We start from the raw sequence: 25,625 nt of genomic DNA on the forward strand, positions 1-25,625 counted from the left end.
TGTAAAAATATGCAACAGGATTTTTGTCAGTTCTTCACCTCCTTCTTTCACGATGTCAGTCTTTATGCCATCTTCTCCAGGTGCCTTTCATGTCTTCATATGCTTGACAGCATGTTTCACTTCTTCCGGCAGAATGTCTGGAACATCTTCCTCGGGTTGCGTTTTTTTCTATCTTGTCTTCTTCATCTGCTACGTTGCTCTTTTCATCGATATCATTTTCTGTAAAAGTTTTTGACTGTCTTCAAAATCAATTTGCGGTTCTTGATGACAGTCCTGTCCTCTTGTTTGATTGCTAAAATCATTTTTTTCCCAACGATTAGTCTTTGTTTTGCTTTATTCATGCTTCAGTTGTTTTCAATAGTTTTCTCTACCAACCTACAGTTGAACGACCATATATCCTCAGTAATGCGCTTTCTTGCTGTCTTGCAGAGCTCAATGTATTCAATCTTTGGCTTAAGAGCTGCTTTTTGTTTCATTTCCCTTATTTTCTTCATAACGTCTTTTGTCTCTTGCATGATCTTCTGGTCACATTTTGTACTTCCAGCAATATTTTTTGCTGTTTCTGCAATTACTTACATCACTTTCTCATAGATGTTGTTTATCTTTTTGCAGAGCTTGAAGAGTGCTGAATCTATTATTCAATTCCAGTTGAAACACCAGGCTTTGCTTCTGGAGCATTTCTACGCTGATTGTGTTGGATATCGTCTTGACAAGTTTCGCTCTCTCCAGTGCTGTGTTTAGGTGTATTTTGCATCTTACGAGTCTTTGGTCACTTCCTGTGTTAAAATTGTTTAGTACTGAGATATCTTGTACAGTGTGCTTCTTGTTGGTGAGTATGTAGTCAATTTCATTCTCCACTCTGTTGGGTCCTCTCCATCATGTCCATTTCCTGATGGGTTTTTTCAGGAAGAAGGTGTTCATGATGAATAAATTCTTGCTCTCTGCAAATTCGACATGCCTGTCATCTCTCTCGTTCCTGTTGCCGTCCAAATTTACCGACTGAATTCTCATCCTCTTACTGGGCTCCTATTTTGGCATTTAAGTCACCAATGATGAACTTTTAGTGGCCCTTCCCATTGTCATGTAGTTCTTGTACTTCATAAAAATCTTCAACTTCTTCATCCGAATAACTTGTTGTTGGTGCATATACTTGGATAACCTGAAGTTCATACTTCCTTGAAACGTTCACTATCAGTCTTGCGGACCTCTAACCTGCTGTCACTCTCTACTATGTTACTCTTGATTCTGTTGTGGACAATGAATCCAACACCACCTCTTCATACATCTGTATTGTCTCAGTAGAAGAGAAAATGTCCACTCTTGAGTTCTAGTAGTCCTTTGTCTTTTCGCCGTACAATGTCCCACTTGATTCTTACAAATTCTTCTTCCAACTCTTGAAGTCTGAAGAGAGATCTGCAGTTGTATGTGACCAGGGTCAGTATTCTGTGGCAGCCTAAAATTGTAACCCAGTGATTCTTAGCACCCTCTGCCTTCATGCCTAACTGGCCGTTGCCTTGGTCAGCGGCAGTCCAGCCTCCGGGGAATGAGGGCCATGTTTTTGTCTGTGCTTTCGTCATGGGGGTGTTGGCCACAACTCACCACGCTGGCAGGGCGGGTTGATGAGTGTCCCTTCCACTTTGGCCGAGTATGTTACTCAACCTTTCACAGCGTGGTTGAACCTGCCAGGGTTAAGGGACCCCACTGTACTTTGACTTCAGGAGGGATCAATATTGTATTAGTGGCATAATATCTGTTATAGAAACATGGCATATAAGTGATGACGGAGGATAGCAACTGTACATAACCAATCAATGCTCAACACGTATAGAATGTAACCAATAAGCTTAGAGCATATTTAGAATTGCTTGTTAAGGTATGAATATAAGTAATGTGACAAAGCCCTCAGCTCATTGTACCCTTTAAAAACACTGACCCAGACACAGAAACTGTAATTGTAGCGTGGTTGTGCACATTTATTTTAACAAACAAACAAAATAAACAAAACAAAAACTCCCTGCGGAGTGCTAACTAAACATGTCAGTTTTCCTAGCTACAGGGGTAGGACGGCTAAGCAGTTTTCCGAACAAAAAATGCTCTTTATTTGAACCATGTTGGGCAAAAGCCTTCACCGGTTTTCATTTCTATATAGTACACAGCATATAGCATATAGCATATAGCTCACAGCTCACAGCTCACACTCTTACCAGCTCCCAGGTGGTCTCCCTAATGGAGCTTCCAGCTCTTTTTTTATATGATGTGGCTGCTCCCATTTAGCACAAATGATTCCTATTCGGTGCAGCCACATTCTCACATGGTTTTGGCAGGGACAGGATTTAACCCCATCCCTGCCAACCACCACCAAAACACCCAGACTATTCTCAGCCAGGGCAATGTTACTTTATTGAAATAAAACAGGAACTCAGGAGCAGAACTGAAGAAACCAAACTGAACTCTAAAACAAACTATTTACAAGGAGAAAAAAAATGACAAGAAACATAACTAAACAATAAAGGTTAGTGGTCAGTGTAACAGGGTCAATAATGCCCCTGTTATCTTTTCACATATTTGTGGCATGTATGTTTCATTTTTATAATTTTACACTTTGATTTGATTAGTACACATTTTATATATTATTAACACCTTGTAAATTTGATTTATCACTTTTTAGTAGCTTCTCCACCCCGTTCACCTTTTATGTCTTATTGGGTATTGACTAATTGTATAATTGATAGTTTTATGCACCTGAATATAAATAGCACACATCTCTTGTAAACTGAATGGCCATCCTGGGGGTTTGTGTTTGTGTGTCTGTGTGTCCGAGTGGGAACACATGTAGTGTTTAGAATGGAGAGTAACAGAGAAGTGAAACAAGCCTGTACATGGACTTTTCTGACCATAAGTATTCGGCTGGTGTACAGTATGCCGGTTTAAATAATGAGCGTGAGTGAATTAAGAGTTTTAGCTTGTCGGTAGCTGATTGGAGCCTATGGTATGGAAAGTAAAGAAATTGTTTGTTATACAGATATTTTCCCTTGGTCTGATGGTCTGATGTTTTTTTATATAAATTTAGTAGTTGCCAATTATTTTTGATTATTTTTTCCCCAATTTAAAATGGGCAATTATTTTTAGGCTCAGCTCACTGCTACCACCCCTGCGCTGACTTAGGAGGACGAAGACAAACACACACTGTCCTCTGAAGCGTGTGCCGTCAGCCGACTACTTATTTTCACACTGCAGACTCACCATGCAGCCACCCAAGAGCTACAGCATCGGAGGACGACGCAGCTCTCAGGCAGCTTACAGGCAAGCCCGCAGACGCCCGACCAGACTACAGGGGTCGCTGGTGCGCGGTGAGCCGAGGACATCCTGGCCGACCTAACCCTCCTACCCCCCGGGCGGCGCTCGGCCAATTGAGCGCCACCCCCTGGCAGCTCCCGTCCTCAGTCGGCAAAGGAATAGCCTAGACTCGAATTCGCGACGTCCAGACTATAGGGCACATACTGCACTCCACGTGGAACGCCTTTACTGGATGTGCCACTCGGGAGCCCCCTTATCCTGTATTTTAAGCCTGGTTAACGAACAGTACCTTTCCTAAATGCACTCAGCACTTTTTAAAAGTGCAATATTGCAGTTTGCACTTTGGCGTTGTGATTAAATCTTAATTATGATGGAAGTCTGTAATTGACAACTTGTATATTTTAACAATGTGTTGTTGCTCATTTTTAACCTTGCTGTCCAATAAAACATTCTCATTGCTTTTATATGTATCCTTTGACTCTGTGTTTTTTCTTGGTGGCATTGTTTCCTGTATTTTAATTCTGTAACCGAATAAAAAGAACCTGATCATTTATCAAACATTGTTCTGTGCTTTATCGCACTGAACTGCCGTAGTCGGACTACATCTTAAAAATATAACCCTGTGTTTTGTAGCCCCTCTGAGCGAGCGGGTGTTACAGTCAGCTTTGTTCAAAGTTTGCAGCACTTATTTAGCTTGCTCTGCAGTAGCTGTTTCACTCCACTGTGAAGCCTCAGCTCTCTCTGAGAAAGGCACCAACCTGCCTTTATAGACCTGTCTACAGGCCCCTCCCTGTAGACTAAGCCAAATTCACAGATACAAATAAATAAATAATATATTGGAAAATATAATATTATAGTAGTAATACAATTGTATTGATTTACAAATATCATTGTAACATGTCCTGATACCTATTTACATTACTATTATTTCCTAGCATGCTTTAATTTTCAAAGTTAAAAGTGACACAGGCTCCCCCTATTCCCAATGTTAGGCTCAATTGATAGGTAACTAACAGCGATCACGAGAGCTGATTGTGTGTGTCGCCATTCAAACTGCCCAAAACAAAAAGCAAAGTAAACACTGGATTTCCAGGTATTGAAATAAATCTTCATAGCATTCCAACCAAACGGATCCTTTTTTAGATGAAATGACTGATTAGGTAATTACACAATGGCAGAGGTGCAAAGGAAAACCAGTTTTTCCAAGAAGAAATTGATACAATTATAGAAATGATTGGCCAACACAAATCTGTTCTATTTGGCAAGTTTTCTGGAAGTTTAACTAACGAAGACAAGAAAAAAGTGGCAGATAATCACGGATGCAGAAAATGCTCTAGGGGTGGAGCAGAGAAAGTTACTTGAAATAAGAAAAATGTATAGATCTAGCAAGTAGAACAAAATTAAAATAAAGGAAAAACAGATGGGAGATGAAAAAGAACTCAAATGAGGATGAAAAAATGGTCTAAATAAAATTGGTGAAGTAGCTGTTGCTGGTATTGAGAGAGGATTGGAACAAGCAAAAAAAGAAAAACATATAGCGAAGTTCTTCCTGCTGCCTTTAACCCAGCGTAAGTAAACACGTCTTTTGTTATCCATCTAAGTAAGCAATAATAAAAATAGATAAATAGAAAAACAGTTACACAACTTGTTAATAAAATGCATTATTATAATTATTATTATCTCATCACCAAGATCTCCATTGCGATCGGCAATATCACAATGTGTCCAAATGAAACTGCCATTTGTACAGCCAGTTCGCGTCCAGGCTGTGCAGAGGCCGAACTTTGCTGGGGACCCCGAGGGAAGTGTCACATTGGCTCTGATGCTTCCGGGGTGGGGGATGGGAAACTGGCAGGGATTGCTTCTCCTCATAGCGCAACAGCATACCCTACTGGCCAGACACCGAGCACATTCAGAGTGGATAATAGTCAGGGCTGGTCTCTATTCTCTGGGATCAGTAGCCCTCCCACCTCTGGATTGCTCGGCGTAAAAGCGATTTTGGCTTTAGGCTTGTGAGATCGGAGGACGCTCATATGCCCTCAGAACGTCTGTGCTGTGTGGGGACTCGCTGGGGTGAGGGGAAAAAACTTAATTGGACATTCCAAATTGGGGGAAAATGAAGAAAACAAAGCCTTTTCAAAAGTCCATTTAAAGTCTGACTTTTACAATTATTATTCTTGTAGCCAGAGACCTTTTTTTGTTTAAGATAAGAATGAGCATTTTGTTTAAAGTTTCGTTTCAAGTGGCTGACTCACTGATTAGATCAGAATCTAATCAATACACACTAGTAAAGGTGATAACATTCTTTAGGATGTCTTTGAACGTTTGGGGGGAGGTGTGGCAACTTCCACATGCACACAAATTGCAGTTTAGAAGTCCAGTTGAAAGTCCTGATTTTGTCACAGACATAGATTTTGGAAATTAACTTTTTGGAAGTTATTTTTTTTTTAATTAAAAAGTATACATTTTCCTCACAGTTCATATAGATTCCAAAATTAATTCAAATAAAGATGTAATCTAAAAAAAACAATAGAGCCATGCTTTTTGCTGAAGCACACTTTTTTGTGAACGACACAGAAGACACCTACAGTAGGGAACACATAGCAATCGATAGACTCACAGGGCATATCACTTTTCATCGACTCATCTTTTTTGTAGAGGTAGACCAACTAAAAAATGTTATTGCAATTAATACTGTTAAAGGATTGGTGGGCACACTGGAAGAGCATAAAACTTCAATCTACAGCAACAGATTTTCACAGATATTTTACTTGGGTTTCATTAGAAAACCCTTACTGTTTTTATTTTATTTTGATCTACAATACTGGCACTCAATACTTGTGTCTGAGTATTGTTGTTGTTATTACTGTAGTTTCTGTTCTGACATCAGACCCACTTGGCAATCACTATGCAAATTAAATGTTTTCAGTACAGCAGTATGTCACCAAATTGTCAAATAAATACACTAAAAATTGTACCTATAGCACTGTTGTTCCATCTCACGGTTTTAGTGACACAAGTGTATTAGTAAGAGTTGCAAATTGAATAATGGAACTCACAATATATGCATACAAAGTAGCTAAGTGTAGTTTTTAGACTATTGCTGTAAGGTCAAATTATACTTGTCATTTACCCATAAATACACAGGGCAAGCAAAACTGTTAATTTTGTATTTCTTAGTTATCTATCATGTACAATAAGAAGGCTTTCTTATTGTTATGTTTGGGTGGTCATTTGCAATTTGCTGGAAATGAACTGAGATCACTAATGTAAAGTTGCATCTATCTGATCATAATTAAACCCTGTCTCTTTTATCACAGCCGATAGGTCGTTTCCTGGGCTTGCATACCAGATCTCAGCTACTACCTCTATATTAAGGGTGCTAACCTACCTTTCCAACAAAATGGCTCATTACAGGCACTAATGAAAACCGGAAAGGTCCATCTTCACTACAATTACTGAAGATAAATAATCTCAGTAGACTAAAGCAATGCACTGCTAATCATCGTATTCCTTAGTATATACTGAAAAACTACATGTGCATTTCTCTTGCAGGTCTGAATACATTCTGTTCAACAAATTCCAATGCGCATGTTATCAGGGTTTCTATCAAAGAAATTACTGTTCTTAAAGGCAAGTTATGTTTTTCTCTTACACTTTTGTCACATACTGTAAAATGCATGTATATTATCAAGAGCTTAATTCCTTGTACTTGCTTTTAATACTCAAATTCACTACAAACTTTTTTAGATGTGAAATGGTTCAAGAAATACTGCCCATAACAGGAAATTGTTATACTGTAAAGAAAATAGTAACATTCATTGCCATTAATACATATTGATTTGGTTTGTAATACTCCTGGTATATATTGAGCCTGTCAGACCTGTGCTGGCTGCTCTCTGACGAAGATCAGAAATGACATTGCTAAATTTCAAGTTATAATAATCCACCCGCCAGGGCAGTCAAGCAGGGCTTGCTAGAGATCAATGCTATTGCTTTTTTATTAAAGTCTCAAATTGTTCTTCACACTGATGGACTGTAAAGCCACTGACGATGCACAATTTTTTAAAACCTATCCCCTGCAATTTTTTCGTTAATGTGTGTTATTGTACATGGTCTCAGATGTTGCTGGAGTAAGCCGACTCAGTCCTGAGCCATATGTATAACTACTTTTGTACAAATCTAATGCATCTGTAAATCATGATTTTTAATTCTGCAGTATGTAGTGCAAGCCATCAGTTAGGTGCAGAGATTCTAACCTGATTTTTTTTTTCTGTTCCTGTTAGACTCCGAACTGAACCAGAATTTTCGGCTCCGGTTCTGAAAGTTCCAAACGGCTTATTTCATTCAGTTCTGGTTCAAACTAAATTAAATACCGGTTAATACCGGTGTCGTAGGAAATAAATTGACCTGGAAATAAGTTGATTGCGCAAGCGCAGTAAGGCAAAAGTAGACAAAAGTAAGGGGGGGGGGGGGGGGGGGGGGGTGGCTACAGTTTGATTAAAGGGGAATTCACTGCATGGCTTTTTATTTTTATCTGGTCGTTTTATTTACTAGATTGTGTATGTTGGTGCGTGTTCGTGCCACTGTCTTTTCGTATGAACTTTAAAATGTGTGATCGACGACTGTTTCTATGGTAAACTCTTTTAAACCTCTGTCTTTTTATGTTTCTAGAACATCGATGTCAATCTGATGTAGTTTATGTGTGATCACGGAGATTTATTTATATATTAAATGATTTTACACGTCAAAATGTTGTCAATCTTTAATCGAAATTAAAATGTTTCAGTAATATAATCTGATGACATGCTGCATCCATCATATTAGTATAACAAGGTCGTATTTTTACATTTTAATATTAGTATAGCTGTAACTTTACTACAGTTTAGACGTGGCAACACATAGGCCTACACAGAGTTAAAAAAAATGAATAGTATATACAGTACCTTGATTTGTCTGCATGTCTTAAGCATTAAAATTTATTGTTACACATTATTATTTATTTATTTCTTAGCACATACAATTATGTTTATTTAAAAAAGGTTCTAGGTTTAGGGTTGTGGTTTTTAAATTGGGATAGGGTGAAGAAAATTGACCACAAATAGTCAGACGAAAGTTTTTTTTAGTAAGGAATTGTGTAGTGTTGGGAATTTAAAAAAATCTCTCATGTTGTTTGCACTCAATACATTAACATAAATGCCATATTCTTCGTAAACATGACAATTGTATTCCTTGCAGTAATACATAGTATTACTAAGGGATAAGATTTGTACTATGTTAAAAAAGGACCCTGTCAAATCCTTTTGATAGGACAAATACAGAAATGAAAAACATTTGCCATGGTAGATATGATTGCTCGTTATGTCTTACATGGTTGTTGCACTACAGGAATTTACCATTTTTAAAATCATGCTGATCTACAGTAGCCTACTGTATGATCTCTCTTTCTTACAATAGCGATCTTGGTTGGTATTGAACTACAGGTATTTACCACGGTTTAGCAAAGACGTTAACTCTTTAGTTTTTAAGTAATTTATGTATTGTTTCTTCCCAAACTTGTAATTGAAATACATGCATTATGATAACCAGTCTCCTGTTCGTTTTCTGTCCTAATTATACAAAGTACTGTATGTACAAATAAATGAAACAACAAAGCACATAATACTAAATAATAATACTGTATAAGCATGGACCCCTGGACCCCTGCCTCTCTTATTCCCAGCACATCTCCACTCTGGCACGCACTTGCAGATTCTTCCTGAGCAACATCCGAAGAATCCGACCCTTCCTCTCCAACTATGCTACCCAGCTCCTGGTCCAGGCCCTGGTACTCTCCCGCCTAGACTACTGCAACTCCCTCCTGGCTGGCCTCCCTGCGTCCGCCACCCGTCCGCTCCAGCTCATCCAGAACTCTGCTGCTCGCCTGGTGTTCTCTCTACCTCGCTTCGCCCACGCTACTCCACTACTCCGCTCGCTCCACTGGCTCCCGATCACCGCTCGCATCCAGTTCAAGACTCTTGTACTAGCCTACAGATGCCTTGATCAGACTGCACCCAGCTACCTCCAGACCCTCATCTCTCCCTACACCCCCACTCGACCTCTCCGCTCCGCCTGCACTAGAAGACTGGCTCTACCTCCGCTACGCTCCCCTGCCTCCCGAGCCCGCTCCTTCTCCACCCTTGCTCCGCAGTGGTGGAACGACCTTCCTACAGATGTCAGGACTGCCCAGTCCCTGACCACATTCCGGCGCCTCCTTAAGACTCACCTCTTCAAACAGCACCTGTAGAACTCCTCTGTTGTATCCTGGGACACTATCACCCTTCATTTAAATATGCTTTATTTTGCTCTTATCTGCCCCCTATTTTACTGCATTTAATCCTGTACCTCAGAATATTGTAATCTCCCAAGTGTTTAATCTGTAGTATTTTGTACTTAATCATATCCTGATGTAACTATCACTACTTAATCATATCCTGATGTAACTTTCACTATTATCTGCTGTATTATTGAATTGTGGTTTGTCACACTTGAGAATTATTGTATTTCTTGTTCTTATTGTATGACTTATATTGTAACACTTGAATGTATTTGTATTTGCTTGCGATTGTAAGTCGCCCTGGATAAGGGCGTCTGCTAAGAAATAAATAATAATAATAATAATAAGCAACATTTTTCAAGTACATCCCCCCCAGAGATGAGCGTCCCGCTGAACAGTTTCCAAATGTAGGCAAGTATGATTTGTTGCTAATATATATTACAGCGATATTCACATTCCCTTATGTAGCGTAAACACTGTCGAATATATCTAATCTATTCACTTTAAATTATTTATTTAATATACAAAGTACTGTATGTAAAAATAAATGAAAGAACAAATATAAAATAATAATACTGTATAAGCAACGTTTTCCAAGTACATCATGTGATTGATGTGCACCGTCGCCTAGTTAGTAATCGCAGCATGGAGCTTAATTTTTTCCCTGACTGAAACTCATGCTTTAACTTTTGGACAATCGCTTGCATACCTGCTGTCCATACTGTAGTGCTTCCCAAAACAAAAACACCTCCAGAAATGCAAAGTAACCTTAATACATAACATATTTTGCTAGTTAACGTTTGTTACACAAACAGAGATACACAATCAGAAATGTACAATCATACAATTCATTTTAAATTATTTATTTGCTGTATATATATATATATATATATATATATATATATTACAGTGATATTCACATTCCCTTATCTAGCGTAATACTGTCGAATATATCCGATCTACATGTTAATGTAAATTATACGTACAAAAGTCATTTTAAATTATGCATTTTTGTTAGGCTAATATATCGGATGATATAATTTATACTTACAAAATTAATTTTAAATTATTTATTGTTCATTAATATATCCGATCAGCTGATTTCCTGGGCTCGATCTACTTATTTCCTAGCCTAGGCTCGTTTACATTAGAAACAATGGAACCTCTCCCTTTAAATTCTAGAGCTTGATCAACTTATTTCCCGATCAACTTATTTCCTGGGACACCGGTTCAGTTTTTTTTTTTTTTTTTCTAGCCAAGTAGGCTATTGTATTGGTGTTCCTAGGTCTTCATTTTCTCAAATTAAACAAAAAAGCATGAAAATGAAACTTTTTTTGTTTTTTTTAAACAATTTAAAACAGCGACGTTTCCCAACATACTTGTTTTGGATATAACAATGAAAATGAAAACACTGAACAATTAAATCATGAATTGTTAAATGATTGAGAATGCAACTGAATAAATTTGTTATACAATAAACATTGCTGTTTTCTCAAGTCGACGGTAAAATGTCTTAACTCTTAATATCCAAGAATATAACTAGCAAAACTCAGATTATTAACAAAGTGCCTCACTTGGAACACATACTTTTACAGCTTGTTTTCTGTGTACATAACTTGGTAAGTTAATAACAGTACCTGTTTATTTTGATTGAATACAAGACTGATCACGTAACGTGGATCTAGCATGTAGCCGAACACAAGGTGGAAGCCTGAACTGAAGGCAAATATAGTGCAAATTGATTCACTGGCTGCTCTGAAAAAGCAAGCTAAATATAATGTTCAATTTTACTAGCTGGCTGTGATGTAACGCTTTGTCGTTGACCACTGAGGTATAAGACCATGGGAAGGGCTTTTTTCAAATTACTGTATGTTTGAAAACAATGGAAAGAGACAGAGAGAACAGGCTGAAAGGGAACAAAAAAAAAACGTTATTAACCGATAAACAAAATCTTAAATATGGTTTTTGTTCCAGAACATAATGAATTGACTTTGTTTCGTTTTTGTTTCTGTTCCATGAATTTTTTTTAGTTTATCGTTCCGGTTCGAATCCCTGGTTAGGTGAGAATAATACCCCACCAAACTAAACAACTGACCTATTTATTTTTTTAAATAATTTTTTTTTTTTTAATTAATTCAGAGATAAAGCCTTAGAAAGGCAAGGTAGTCACACATAAATAAATACATAAAAAAATTAATAAATACAGTCCTAGAGTACAGTATGTAATGTACCGCTATGGCCAAAAGTTTTGCATTACCTATAGAATTAACACATTTTGCTTCATAAAGTCAAATGAAATCTGCTGAATAATGTTACATTACCATATTGAATTGGGATACTGATAATACTTATAACCTGCCTGGTGCATGTACATGACTTGGTCTTTTAAGCATTGTGGGGTGACGCAGATCCGCTGTGGCATCGTGTGATAGTGTACCTTCAAAGACAATAAGGTTATCACAATGTCTTGTGTTGGGTTGTGGGAGTGGCTGCTGGGTGGTAATAGCCTGTATGACCTGTGTAATCTGTGGGACTAATGTTTGTGCTTGCTTAAGGTCAACAGGTGAGAGCTGTGGTTGTGACTAGAGCGACAAGAGTGGGGTCAGCTGAGGAAACCCAGAGGATCCCGCTGATGCCTGCTTGTTTGGCCAGCGTGTCTACAGCATTATTATTATTATTATTATTTATTTCTTAGCAGACGCCCTTATCCAGGGCGATTTACAATCGTAAGCAAATACATTTCAAGTGTTACAATACAAGTAATACAATAAGAGCAAGAAATACAATAACTTTTGTTCAAGCAAAGTACAAGTGTGACAAACCACAATTCAATAATACAGCAGATAATAGTGATAGTTACATCAGGATATGATTAAATAGTGATAGTTACATCAGGATGTGATTAAATACAAAGTACTACAGGTTAAACACTTGGCAGATTACAGTATTCTGAAGTACAGGATTAAATGCAGTAAAATAGGGGGCAGATAAGAGCAAAATAAAGCACATTTATATGAAGGGTGATAGTGTCCCAGGATACAAACAGAGGAGTTCTACAGGTGCTCTTTGAAGAGGTGAGTCTTGAGGAGGCGCCGGAATGTGGTCAGGGACTGGGCAGTTCTGACATCTGTAGGAAGGTCATTCCACCACTGCGGAGCAAGGGTGGAGAAGGAGCGGGCTCTGGAGGCAGGGGAGCGTAGCGGAGGTAGAGCTAGTCTTCTAGTGCAGGCGGAGCGGAGAGGTCGAGTGGGGGTGTAGGGAGAGATGAGGGTCTGGAGGTAGCTGGGTGCAGTCTGGTCAAGGCATCTGTAGGCTAGTACAAGAGTCTTGAACTGGATGCGAGCGGTGATCGGGAGCCAGTGGAGCGAGCAGAGTAGTGGAGTAGCGTGGGCGAAGCGAGGCAGAGAGAACACCAGGCGGGCAGCAGAGTTCTGGATGAGCTGGAGCGGACGGGTGGCGGACGCAGGGAGGCCAGCCAGGAGGGAGTTGCAGTAGTCTAGGCGGGAGAGTACCAGGGCCTGGACCAGGAGCTGGGTAGCATCACCTTCAGTAGTGGTGCCCTCTGTCTGATGTGCCTTTACCTTGCAGATCGGTAAGGAACCTGCCTCCCTTTCGTAAGCCAAGTCCCATATCTAGGAGCTGTGGTCTCTGGTGCGCGGTGAGCCAAGGACACTCTGGCCGACCTAACCCTCCCCCCCCCCCCCGGGTGACACTCGGCCAATTGAGCGCCACTCCCATCCTCGGTCGGCAAAGGAATAGCTTGGATCTCGCGACGTCCAGACTACAGGGCGCATCCTGCACTCTACGCAAGTGCTTTTACTGGATGCACCACTCGGGAGCCCCCAACTGCTATCACTTCTGCCTTTTGTGCAGAGTCTGTTGGTTTACATTTGATAAGCACTTGTCTACCTATTGTGGTGGCCCAGCATTCCGTGCCTGTGTGATAGAGGTCGTCGGTGTAAAAGCGGGACCCGTCAACATAGACAGAGAGACAGTCAGCTAGTGGGACAGTTCCAATCGGGCTTTCCTGTGTTTCCAGCTGTCGTGCGGTGCATTGGTGCAATGGAAGCAGAATGTTTTACCGTGATGTTTTTACATGATAGTTCAGTGAACCACCTCTCCCATCTTTGTGCTGACACTCCTTTTACCTGTCCCCTGATTAGCCGTGCAACTGGTGTATGTAAGATCAGTTTTCCAAACTCATATGTATTCTGTATGTGTAACAATCCAATAGACTGCCAGTATTTATTTGGTGCACTGCTCATATGCTCTCTCCACAGGTGTAAGCATGCGAGAGAAGTAGCCTACTGGGATGCACTTGCCATGCACCTCTTGCATGATACATGCTAGTGTCTGATGCGGCTACCTCTATGATGAAACAAAGGGCAGTGTTAGGGCTGTGTAGGGCAGAAGCTGGTACTAAGGTACAAGTGTTGTAAAGGATTGTTGTGACGCTTCATTCCAGGTGAGCGCATCTACCTTCCCAGGGTTGCCCTTCAGGTGTTCATAAAGGGGTGTATACAACACTTTCACACAATGTTATATCCCAACTGCATATATTTCTAACCAAAATAATATTATATACTCAAGGATGTATGGGGTCCAATCTGTAGTCCTGACACGTCCCTCGTTAGCACCGACTGGTCAGTGGATTAGAAGCGGTCTCCATCTGTCCCTCTAGTCCTGGTTCTGTGCCCAGAATTCAGGTTCGATGGTCAGGTTTTACCGCAGTCAGGTCTTGACCCCTCTTGACGGTTGGCTCACCAGTTGAAGTTAGAAGTAGTGAGTTGTTTTTGCTTGATGTGACCTAGATGCAAAGAAATGTCCTTTTCTTCAGATATTAGTTTAATTTATTCAGTATATGCAGGGAATCGTTTTATCAAGTACAGAGCAAGCAGATTAAAAAAATGCTTATAGAAACAAGCTCTTTAATACCCATTTGCACCCAGGTTTTTCCCCCCGTTCCTTTGTAGGTCCAATCAACATGGGACAACACCCTGTGGGCTACACCTGCGGAGGGTCTAATGTACAGAGATAATTATGTGTTGTGTGCTAAAGTGACCTAAAGGTTGCTATTGCAGAAAGTAAACTGGTTCTAGCTTGATTTGTGTTTATGTTTTGTACTTGTCCTTTTTTTCTTTGTGTTCTCACACTACACCTAAACTATGCTATCTTGGTGTTCTCTTTTGTGTTCTCTCTGATTTCTGCCGTCAGTACTATTTCATGCAATCTTGCACTTATCAGTTTCTCATACCTTCTCTGTCACTTTTTCTGCAAAACTAACAGAGTGTACAAAACTGTAAATGCTTGCATCTTATATTGCATTAATTCATCTTTCCATGTTTTCCAACACAAATGATGAATGAAGATCACTTTTCATAGCAAGACAGGTTTTACGCAGCACAGTGCAGTGAGTACGTGATTACCCTGTGACTTGTGTAAATTGCGTAAACCACGTTGAACTCTTGAAGAAGCTGGAGTCTCATGTGGGTTCTCAGGCTGCTGTTACAAATAAAGTTGGCATGTCAATGTAGGAATACATTTATTTAGAAATAAGTAAATTGATTAGACTTTAGAAAGATGTTAGGATTTAGTATAGAATGAACTCAGCATTTAGAATGTTTTTTGTTAATCGTGGGAAAGAGAGACAATTGGAGATCTGTGAGAGCTACTTCCATGAGAACTCAACCGGTTTTATGACTATTGTCTCCTGTAAGAGGTGTACCAGAGAGGTGACACCTCTGACACAATAGGTGTCTCTCATGGTGGAAACTTCAAGAACCCCAGGAAGCTATCTCTCTCTTTCCTCCCATCATAGAGTTAAGAAAATGAACAAAAGGTATAGGCCTCAATTTAGGAAGAAGGACAAGATAGCATTTAAAATTAGATGCACAGACCGTGTAGGAGGAGAATCTTTTGATGTAAGGATTGTAAAAACTTGGAATTGTGTTCTCTTGTGATTGGTTTTAAGGAAAAACATGATGTCACAAGAAACCACATTTAAGCTGGAAAATGCTCAATGTTCTTTGTATTGCTCTGATCCGTGCTTGAAGAGAGGATACATGCAAACTGTTGTCACCATGTAACCTTTAAGATGTCTGGTTGTAACTTTGCAACTCAGAACTTTTATCTTCAATAAACTACACTTATCTGGACTCGAAAGCAAGAAGCCGGCAACTTCTCTTTCGCTTCTTCTTTTATTGCCAATCACAACAGTCAACATCACAGGTGCCTCACCTTGTGATGCGATTTCATTATTTTTCATTTCATGTAGAAATAAAAAACAGCAAATGATTTTGTTTAAGAATACAAAAACAACAGTCGTATTTTAAATTATGTATTTAACATTTCATTCTTTTTCTTTTCATTTAGAAACAAAGAAGTGTGTGACTAAGGTTGTCTTAAATGCCTCTCGTTTAATTGGGACAGCTTCTTATTCAGGATATTTTTACTTCTCCCGATTAGTCCCAATAAAACGGCGCCAACTGTACTACTATTATGGCTTCTATTAGTTATTTATTGGACATGCACAATCCATCGATTTGTGAAACTATTAACACTAGAAGCCCTGCGGCAGTCATTTTGGTTTTAAAATTTAATTTTCTCCAGTCCTGTAACACATATGTGGCTGTGCGTTCGTGTACCTTTCTGTCCGTATGTATTAAATATTCTCACAAAACATGAAACGTGGGAGTGCAGAAATAAAGGAGATATATTACAAGCCCTGGGAGCAGTCACATTGACGGCCACACAGAAAACAATTGTATTGTGATTATACAGAACGGTATTCTACTTTATTATTTTTATTTACCAGTCCGCAATGTGTTTAGCTGTAATTAGATTAGTCTCTACTCTCTGCCTGAGTGAATGCCTTTTCAGGTGCGCTGTTTTGGTCAGTCAGTTAGCATCAGGACTACTGAAAATAAATACCAGAGACCGTGGAGTTTTACAACGCAACAAAATATGGAGTTGATGTTTTGGATCAGATGGCACGGAAGTATTCCGTAAAAGCTGGCTCCCGACGGTGACCTGTTCAGGTGTTTTACAATGTGTTGGACCTAACAGCCATCAACTCCTGGTTACTTTACAAAGAATGCACGAAGAAGAATTTACCAAGGTGAGAATATATTTCTCAGTTAGCACAGGAACTTCGCAAGAAGCATTTGGAACAGAGGGAGACGGTCAAGCATGTATCCATAGCTGAAGCTGGCACCCCCGCTGAGAGACGCCAATGCCAGGTGATAAAAATAAAACGTTGGACAGCTGTGCCCTAAGCAGAAAATCGGCGTGGAGAAGCACATTATCTGTATTGATTGTGAACAGCCTTAGACTCAAGGTAAAAAAATACCCTTTTGTCAAAAAAAAAGAAAAAAGATAAAGAAATTTGACTTTTTTATCATTTCTTGTGCTGTGCGCTTCTGTAAAATGTTTTCTTCTAAGTTTATTTATCTACATAGTTCAGTTGCTTGTGTGCATCTGATAATAAACTGATTGCGGTTAAAAATGTATTGCTATCGTTTCAGTTTTATAAATATGTATGTTGTAAACCGATGTCTGTTCAGATGTTTATTTATTTACATTTTCTTGATTTGATTTGTAAAATAAATGTTCATTTTACAAATCAAATCAGGAGCTGAATTCAGCTTATAGAGAAAGAGTGGAAAAAAAAAACAGGCAGAAGCTATTTTTATATTTCAGTAACTCCCAAGTATTGCTTTTTATAGTTGTACTCTTAGGGGGACATGCATCAGGCATTTGTGACGGCATTAATGCCATAGCGCAGTTTACGCTGGCCTTAAAATTGCCCCGTATGTATCATGACACTTTTGGCAAGTTAAGGCCGTGTTAGCACAGCCAAAATGCGGTCCGCCGTGCGATGCGCTCCACCACTCATTAGCCATGCATTTTAAGGCATGTCAAGCCTTAATTATGTGCAAGGGCAAACTGTAGGTAGCGCTCATTTGTAAATGAAGTCTGTGATATTAAAATGAGATTTCTGAAGCGGCAGCACCAGCTCTAAAAGGGTCCACAAATAAGACAGATTTCAAAAGAAAAAAGTCAGAAAGCAGCTGATAGGAAAGAGCAGTATGGCAGCACTGGTATAGAGGCCTGGAAAATTCACTGTATTTTTTAAAGAAATTCATGAATGACAATAAAAAAAATAAACCAGATCAGTTTACTTCCCGTTTAGTACACGCCTACTCAGTTGAAGCGGTAGCTGGCGTAACCATCGAATCCAATTGATTCATGACATTCCTTTTTTTTTTAATCGCGCATTAGTTGCAGGCAAGATCAGTGACATGACAAATAAACCAGGGAGCAGGGAATTTGCTTTATACTTTACTAGAATGGCGCCAGCAGTATATTGTGATTGCAAGTACACAGTAGGCTACTATATTTTACCGGAGTTATGGCTGAGATAATATACATATATATAAAACAAATTAATAAACAGGAGAGAACACCGTACCCTCAGTGGCTATCACAGTGTTACTGAGGTGCAGGGACACTGCAGCTCGAGCACAGTAGAAAGTTAATAAAGGTGCGTTATTTTATTTTTTATTTCCAACTGAACATTTAGCTAACAGTATTGTGAGGGAGCCCCCCTCACATGGTAATGTCTTTATAAAGTGTGCAATTCATTTGTACTATTTTAAATGTATACCCTGACGTTATTGTTGTTTTTATTAAGTCAGCAAAAAGCCGTGCTCATGTTTATATTCTGTGTACACGTTTAGGCCACCAAGTTTACTTGTACGGTACTACTGTATATTGATTGTATAATAAAAATACGTCTTGAAAACAAATGCAACACTTGCAGAGTTTAGTTACTGATAATGCGCAGTGGATACTGTGAGTGTGAGTGCACAGGGTAAGGAAAAAAAATAACTAATCCTTTTTATATTTATGTGCTTTATAAATATTTGTATGAATACTTAAAAATATAAAAGTAAATGGTGGGGCTAGGTTCTATAAATGGCACAGGTGAGGAAAAATAAAAACAACACTACTACGACAAGTGCATAATAATTCCTACAGTCCATTTAGGACACGTGAACATTTTAAAACTAATGATGAGATATTGGTTGGATCAAAAACCCAGACTGTGAATCCCCAGGACTGATAAGTCAGGCCTGGCAGCAGCATGAACGCTGTGGGGGGGCATCCACTTATTTAGGGGGGGGGGGGGGGGGGGGGGGGGGGGGGCTCATTTTGGAAAAGACAAATCAATTCGCTTATATTTTCTATTTTACATCACTGTGATGACAATAAATAAATACATAAATAAATCATATGACAGCGCAATATTATGAACTATCCACACAGCATGAATTACCACAGCTCTTTCCGGATTTTTTTTTTCTTTTAAATTAGGGGTGGGCAACGATATGAACATTGTACATCGATATCGTGCACATATTTCGATAGATAATATCGATGTCTTCCAAAAACACAGAAAAATATAACACAATTGCGATATGAAACATATATAGATACAGATATTTATATATGGAAAGCAATGACTTAACTTACTTTAACTCCGTGGTGCTTTGCTTCACAATATCCATAGAGATAAAGAACGTATTGTTATTGTTTTACTATTCCATCATCAGCCAACTTAAAAATAAAATACCTCTATATTTCACTGCGCAGACTCTGGAGTTGTTTATTTTTTAGTTAATCCAGAAGTAATTGAATCTTCATCGTGACTCACGACACCTCTAAAGTATTAAGCACGTGTATGTAATGCTGAATTTTGCATTATTTTGAGATGTGTTTTGATGTTTTAAAAGTACAGCTCATGTATAATACCGAAAGTTCCCATTTTAAAAATACATTAATAATAGAATAAGTAATCACACGGACAAATGCAATGCACCACTGACGCATGCGCATATCTCAAAATAGTGCTTACAATGCAGCATGCAAATAACATTTGGCACCTTGTGGGGAGTACAACATAATGTTCAAATGTTCCACCTGCTGTTTTTAATTTGAACAGCCGTAAGCCTGGCCAGTCAAAGCACATTCTGAATGTGCAGTATCCAAATGTGAAATGTTACACGTGGATTTGATTAGTAGATCGGTCAAATATAATTTTAGATTTATATAAAAAGGATAACGTTTGCAAACAGTTTTTATTTCACTTAAGTGACAGCACACATGCAGTATGGCTTGCCTGCTTGATTTCTAAAGGTGAAAAGTAGCCTACCGTTTTATTGACATAATGTTTGGGGGTATTTTATTTATTTATTTTTAAATTGGGGGGGGGGGGGGTCACTGCCTAGGGCCCCCGTCTAGGGCCCCACACAGACTAAGGCTGGCCCTGAACCTGTAAATTAAGTCCTGAGTCTCCTTATCAGCCTCGTGACTACCACAAGGACAAGTAGATTTTTTGTAGCATTTTGTCCCTTGTTTTTTTTTTTTTTTTTCAAAAATTGCACACCCCTGCTATAATGTTTCCTTCACTACCAAGCATTACTCAATGGCTTACTAACAGTTAATTTATTGGGTGAAATGCTTGGTTGGTGATTCAAAATGGGTTAGTCACAATCTCAGCCAGCCATTAACAACAAGTCACTCCAACTTCGAAAGCATGTGCTTTCAAGTGACCTGATGTAATAGCCATTAGTGAAAGGGCTGTCACCTCTTTGACCTGAGACCTCTTGAGATCTAAATGGATGATTAAGTTAAAAGAATTCAGAGGCTGTTACTTTTAAAACATAAGTGGCATTTCCTAAGCAGTGCCGCATTCTTTACCTAAGAGACCCTATCAGTAAGTGTTGGTCATTTGTGGTGTTGTTCATACATATATCATTATTAACCCATTTGTATTCCAGCAAGGATGTCCTGAATTTCTGGCGTGTAACTATCATTTCTGCTCCCTCTGCAACTATGACAAATCAAAGTTTCAGAGGGGAGCGAAAACAAGCTAGACATTGTAATCAATTTGATTTTTTTCTCATTGGTTTTATCAACCAGAGATAAAGACCATAGGTATGTGAAACTTTAATTTCTGCCCACTCTGCAACTGTTACAACTGGGAGTTAGTAAATCGATAATTACAGCTGGACATCTGATTATTTTTTCATAAGTTTTATCAAAATAAACACTTCCTCTTGGCTCAGACTTGTTTTAATGCTGAACTTTCTGACAGCTGGGCACCTGCATGTATGTGTGTATAAAGTTTATTTGAAGCATTTTGCTACTTTGTCATCTTCCATAATTCTAAATACTATTACGTTAAGCAACAAACAAGGGACACTAACTTGGCTGGCCCTCCATTTTTTGTGTTTTGAAGAACTCTAAGATACCAGGAGCTGCCAAGTTCTGATTTAAGAATGGAAGGGGGGCTTTGTTTATTTTCATCCACTATCACACAATTTGGGACCTTTGTGGTCTCTTATTATTTCAGATATAAAGTATAGAGATTGCTTTAAAACAGAATTGTGTTTCATGCATGATTGACTGTCCTTTCCCCATTCATGTATGCTAAAAGCAATAGCACTTCAACTGATATGTACTTGATATTTAAAAGTTTCGAAGCGTTTACAGAAAGCTAAACGTCTATTTGTTTTACAGTATGTTGCACTGAGCAGTCATTCTTAGCGCATTCATTCAGTCAGTCAATAGCCCAGACAACTCATTTTTCACAGGAATAACAGCTTCTCAACATACTGTCATCAATCACATGGAAATCACCATACCAGTCAACATTACCAAGTAATGCTGCACATGATTGAAACTTTGTAAAATGTACCGGCTTGCAAGTTGTGGCAATGTGCCCCGCCCCTGTGTGCATTTGTGTGTTATATGTTGCATGTAGTGTATTAATGTTGGTGTATAGATATGGCTGCATGGGATATAAATGGGTGTGTGCAGCATGAGTTATTTAAAATGTATAATTGCATTTAGGCACAGGGATTGCACTTCACTTCACGTGCATTTAAAGTATTTAATATGTGAGCATGGGGTTGCACAGATTTAGTTCACGTGCTGGGATTCAAGTGAATAATAAATTGGTTATTGAATCCCAGCACAATTGTATATATAGATGCACATTTCACTTACTCGGGGTTGTGTGTTCGGTGAGTGGAGAACGGGTGTGGAGAAGGAGTAAATAATAGTAAAATAAAGTAAATATAAGTTTTTTAGACTCGCTCTGTTTGTTTGTCTGTTCATCCACTGTTTGTTTAAGTGTTAGTCTGTTTTGTTTGTCTATTTGTTTTGGCATAAAGTGCCGTGTGCTGTTTTTGTTTAAATCTTATTTGTTTCATTAAAACACTGAGCGCAGCAATTGCGTCTCAGTTTCAACTGCAAGTACTGCCTGTCTGTGTGATTCTTTCTGGCCTGACGTCATCCACTACAGCCTGCTTGTCACAAAGTATAACATATTTGTTCACTGTTATACAATGGGTAAACAACTGGGCAGTACCTTACAAATACCTCATTCTTTATGTGTCCACTAAACCGGATATTTTTGTCCGACATTAAGAGGTGTCGGGTTTAAAAAAAATACAATAAAATCTCACACACATACATTGATAGTGCTCAATGTTTTTACATGTATAAATCATTAAAACACATTTTAAATTAAGACAAAACCAGAAACTTTTACTGTATATACATCCGCAGTGTAATATAGTCCCAAATTGAATTTAATTTATTGTTCGCTAATTAAAAATAAATTACACATGGTCGTTAATTGTGATTTTCTGCATCGAAAGTGGCCTCTCACTAGAAGCTAGAGGACTGAACACACGCTGATGATGGGCGGAGTTTCAAATGACACCGAAGAAGTAAAGGGAGTAGCTGCCATGGATGCTGAAGCTGTATCTTCAGGTGAGATTGTGTGCTCGTTATATGCAAGGCACACATATTCAAGTCTGTTTTCATCCTTTCGGATCTCAAAAGATGTTTTTGTTAGTTGTCGGACACCCTCACATCCAAGTTTTGCCAGATTAAGTTGAAGTTCAAACCAGACTTCACTAAATTGTTCTGTGGCACAAATGTCTACATACGCATAAAGTGAAGTTTTGTGGAGATTCACCAAACAAACAAATATATTCATAAATATTTTATCAAAACTACCAATATTTTATTGGTAAGCTACATTAAAATATAAAACATAACAAGATACTCTTTTTGGCCCAGATAACATAGTTCATGTAAAAAAACGAATATATATTGTAACACAGCAGGGAGGGGGTTAATATCCTCCCTGCAGAAAACATGTGCAAATGCTCAATTGGTTGATGTAATTGTTTTGTTTTATTATTTAATTATCCCCTGCACCTGGTGATCATTGTAAATTAGAGCCAGGTGCAGGGTATTTAAAGAGAGCAGCCAGTCTGTTCTAGGCTGCTGAGTAGAAGGAGGCAGGAAGAGGTACTCTGCTTCCCAGCAGTCGTAAGGTAAAAGTGTGTTGTATTAAACCTGTGTGGTGTTGTTTATTGTGTAGTGGGGAAACAGCCTAGCTGTCCCACTGGTAGTCAGGGTGTTCCTGAGGTGTAGTTAGTGCTCGTACAGAGCTAGGTGTTTGTTTTGTATTTTGTTTACTTTGGTTTTTGTGACTATTAAAAAATTAGCGCAACAGCGCTGTTAAAAATCAAGTTTTGTGTGTGGCTGGGTCATTTAAAGTGCTGGAAAAGAACCCGAAGGACTAAAAACCTTCACATATGGTGTCAGAAGTAAACAGCACTACTGACCCGAGGAAAATAAAAATGGAGACAGAAGACTTTTTAGATGTGATTAAAGTGCTTAAACAGATGGTTGCGGAACAAGAAGAGGCCAACCGCAGGCAACGAGAAGAGAATGAGAGGCGAGAGCGAGGGTTCCCCCCACAAGAACAGACAGAGTTGGAACTGCTGATCCAGAAGACGGACTGGGCTGTGCTAAAATGGGAGTGGCCTGCGGTACAACCAGAACCGTCTGCAACGGAGCAAGAACTGGGTGAGGAAACACTGGTAGTGGAACCAGAGCCGCTTCCGGAGCCCAGAGGGGAGGAGCCGCCGCTTCCGGAGCCCAGAGGGGAGGAGCCGCCGCTTCCGGAGCCCAGAGGGGAGGAGCCGCCGCTTCCGGAGCCCAGAGGGGAGGAGCCGCTGCTTCTGGAGCCCAGAGGGGAGGAGCCGCTGCTTCTGGAGCCCAGAGGGGAGGAGCCGCTGCTTCTGGAGCCCAGAGGGGAGGAGCCGCTGCTTCCGGAGCCCACAGGGGAGGAGCCGCTGCTTCCGGAGCCCACAGGGGAGGAGCCGCTGCTTCCGGAGCCCACAGGGGAGGAGCCGCTGCTTCCGGAGCCCACAGGGGAGGAGCCGCCGCTTCCGGAGCCCACAGGGGAGGAGCCGCCGCTTCCGGAGCCCACAGGGGAGGAGCCGCCGCTTCCGGAGCCCACAGGGGAGGAGCCGCTGCTTCCGGAGCCCAGAGGGGAGGCGAAAAGCATACCTCCACCACAGCCCCGACCACCACCCCTACGGTCCAGTCCGGCGTCGCTGCGTCCGGTCCCTCGCCCCTTGCTCCTGGACACCCTGCCGGCCTTCCTGGACCTCCCTGTGCTGGACCTAGAGCCCAGGAGTCTGCAACACTGGCCACAGCTCTGCCCCTGGTTCCCTGCTCCGCTCTCCCCGAGCACCCAGACGTCGCTGTTGCTCCCCCTGTTAGCTGCTTCGCTTCCCCTGGGTGATCGGACATCACTGCACCGGTTCCCAGGGGAAGACCTCTGTCCACTGCTGCATCCTCCAGTGCCCCGGCCTACGCTCCGGTTGCCCCTGTCAGCCTGTTGGGGTCCCTCGTCGCTGGTGCGCGGTCCTTACCTGGCTGGGCCGGGATGTGGACCGATCCACCCTCAAGTCCGCCCGTGGAAGAGGGTGAAAATTGACATTTGTGGACTCGAGGGTGGGTGGTTGTGTTTTAGGGGAGGGGGTGGCCTTGGAATGGCCGATCAGTGTTGCACACTTGAGGGGGAGGATGTGTAACACAGCAGGGAGGGGGCTAATATCCTCCCTGCAGAAAACATGTGCAAATGCACAATTGGTTGATGTAATTGTTTTGTTTTATTATTTAATTATCCCCTGCACCTGGTGATCATTGTAAATTAGAGCCTGGTGCAGGTCATTTAAAGAGAGCAGCCAGTCTGTTCTAGGCTGCTGAGTAGAAGGAGGCAGGAAGAGGTACTCTGCTTCCCAGCAGTCGTAAGGTAAAAGTGTGTTGTATTAAACCTGTGTGGTGTTGTTTATTGTGTAGTGGAGAAACAGCCTAGCTGTCCCACTGGTAGTCAGGGTGTTCCTGAGGTGTAGTTAGTGCTCGTACAGAGCTAGGTGTTTGTTTTGTATTTTGTTTACTTTGGTTTTTGTGACTATTAAAAAATTAGCGCAACAGCGCTGTTAAAAATCAAGTTTTGTGTGTGGCTGGGTCATTTAAAGTGCTGGAAAAGAACCCGAAGGACTAAAACCCTTCACAATATATATACCTTTTTTTTTTTTTTAAGGTTCTACTATCACCTGAAACCTGTCTTCTGAAGGACTCAATGGAATCTTTTCAGGTCCGTACTGTACTTTTATAGCTTTATATCACTGTGTTTTAAAATTATTTTATTACATCATATATATGTTTTGCAAAATAATTTCTACAGGAGGATGACAGCTCTGTTGAAGAATACAACATTGATCTCTCAGATGAAATTCCCAGTGACCACGAACACTTTATTTCAGCACAGAGAATCCGCAATGAATGATTATTGATGCAATTGCAGATGATTTAATGAACTGTGATGGCTGCGCAGGGCCCGAGTGAAAGATAAATTTGGCCGGAGGCCTCGTCCATGGGTGCTCGATGGCTACCTGCGTGAGGCCGGTTGGAAATACATGAACATTTACATGCATCCCAGTGCCGCAGATAGGAAGTGGCTATGGGCTACCTCCCTCCAAAAAGACGCCAAATCATGAATGGAAAAATAATAATAAATGATTAACACACCCCACAGTGGCACACTGCCACCTACCCCCCCCCCCCCCCAAAT

This window comes from Acipenser ruthenus, chromosome 2 (assembly GCF_902713425.1).
Source record: "Acipenser ruthenus chromosome 2, fAciRut3.2 maternal haplotype, whole genome shotgun sequence".
Classification (NCBI taxonomy): Eukaryota; Metazoa; Chordata; class Actinopteri; order Acipenseriformes; family Acipenseridae; genus Acipenser; species Acipenser ruthenus.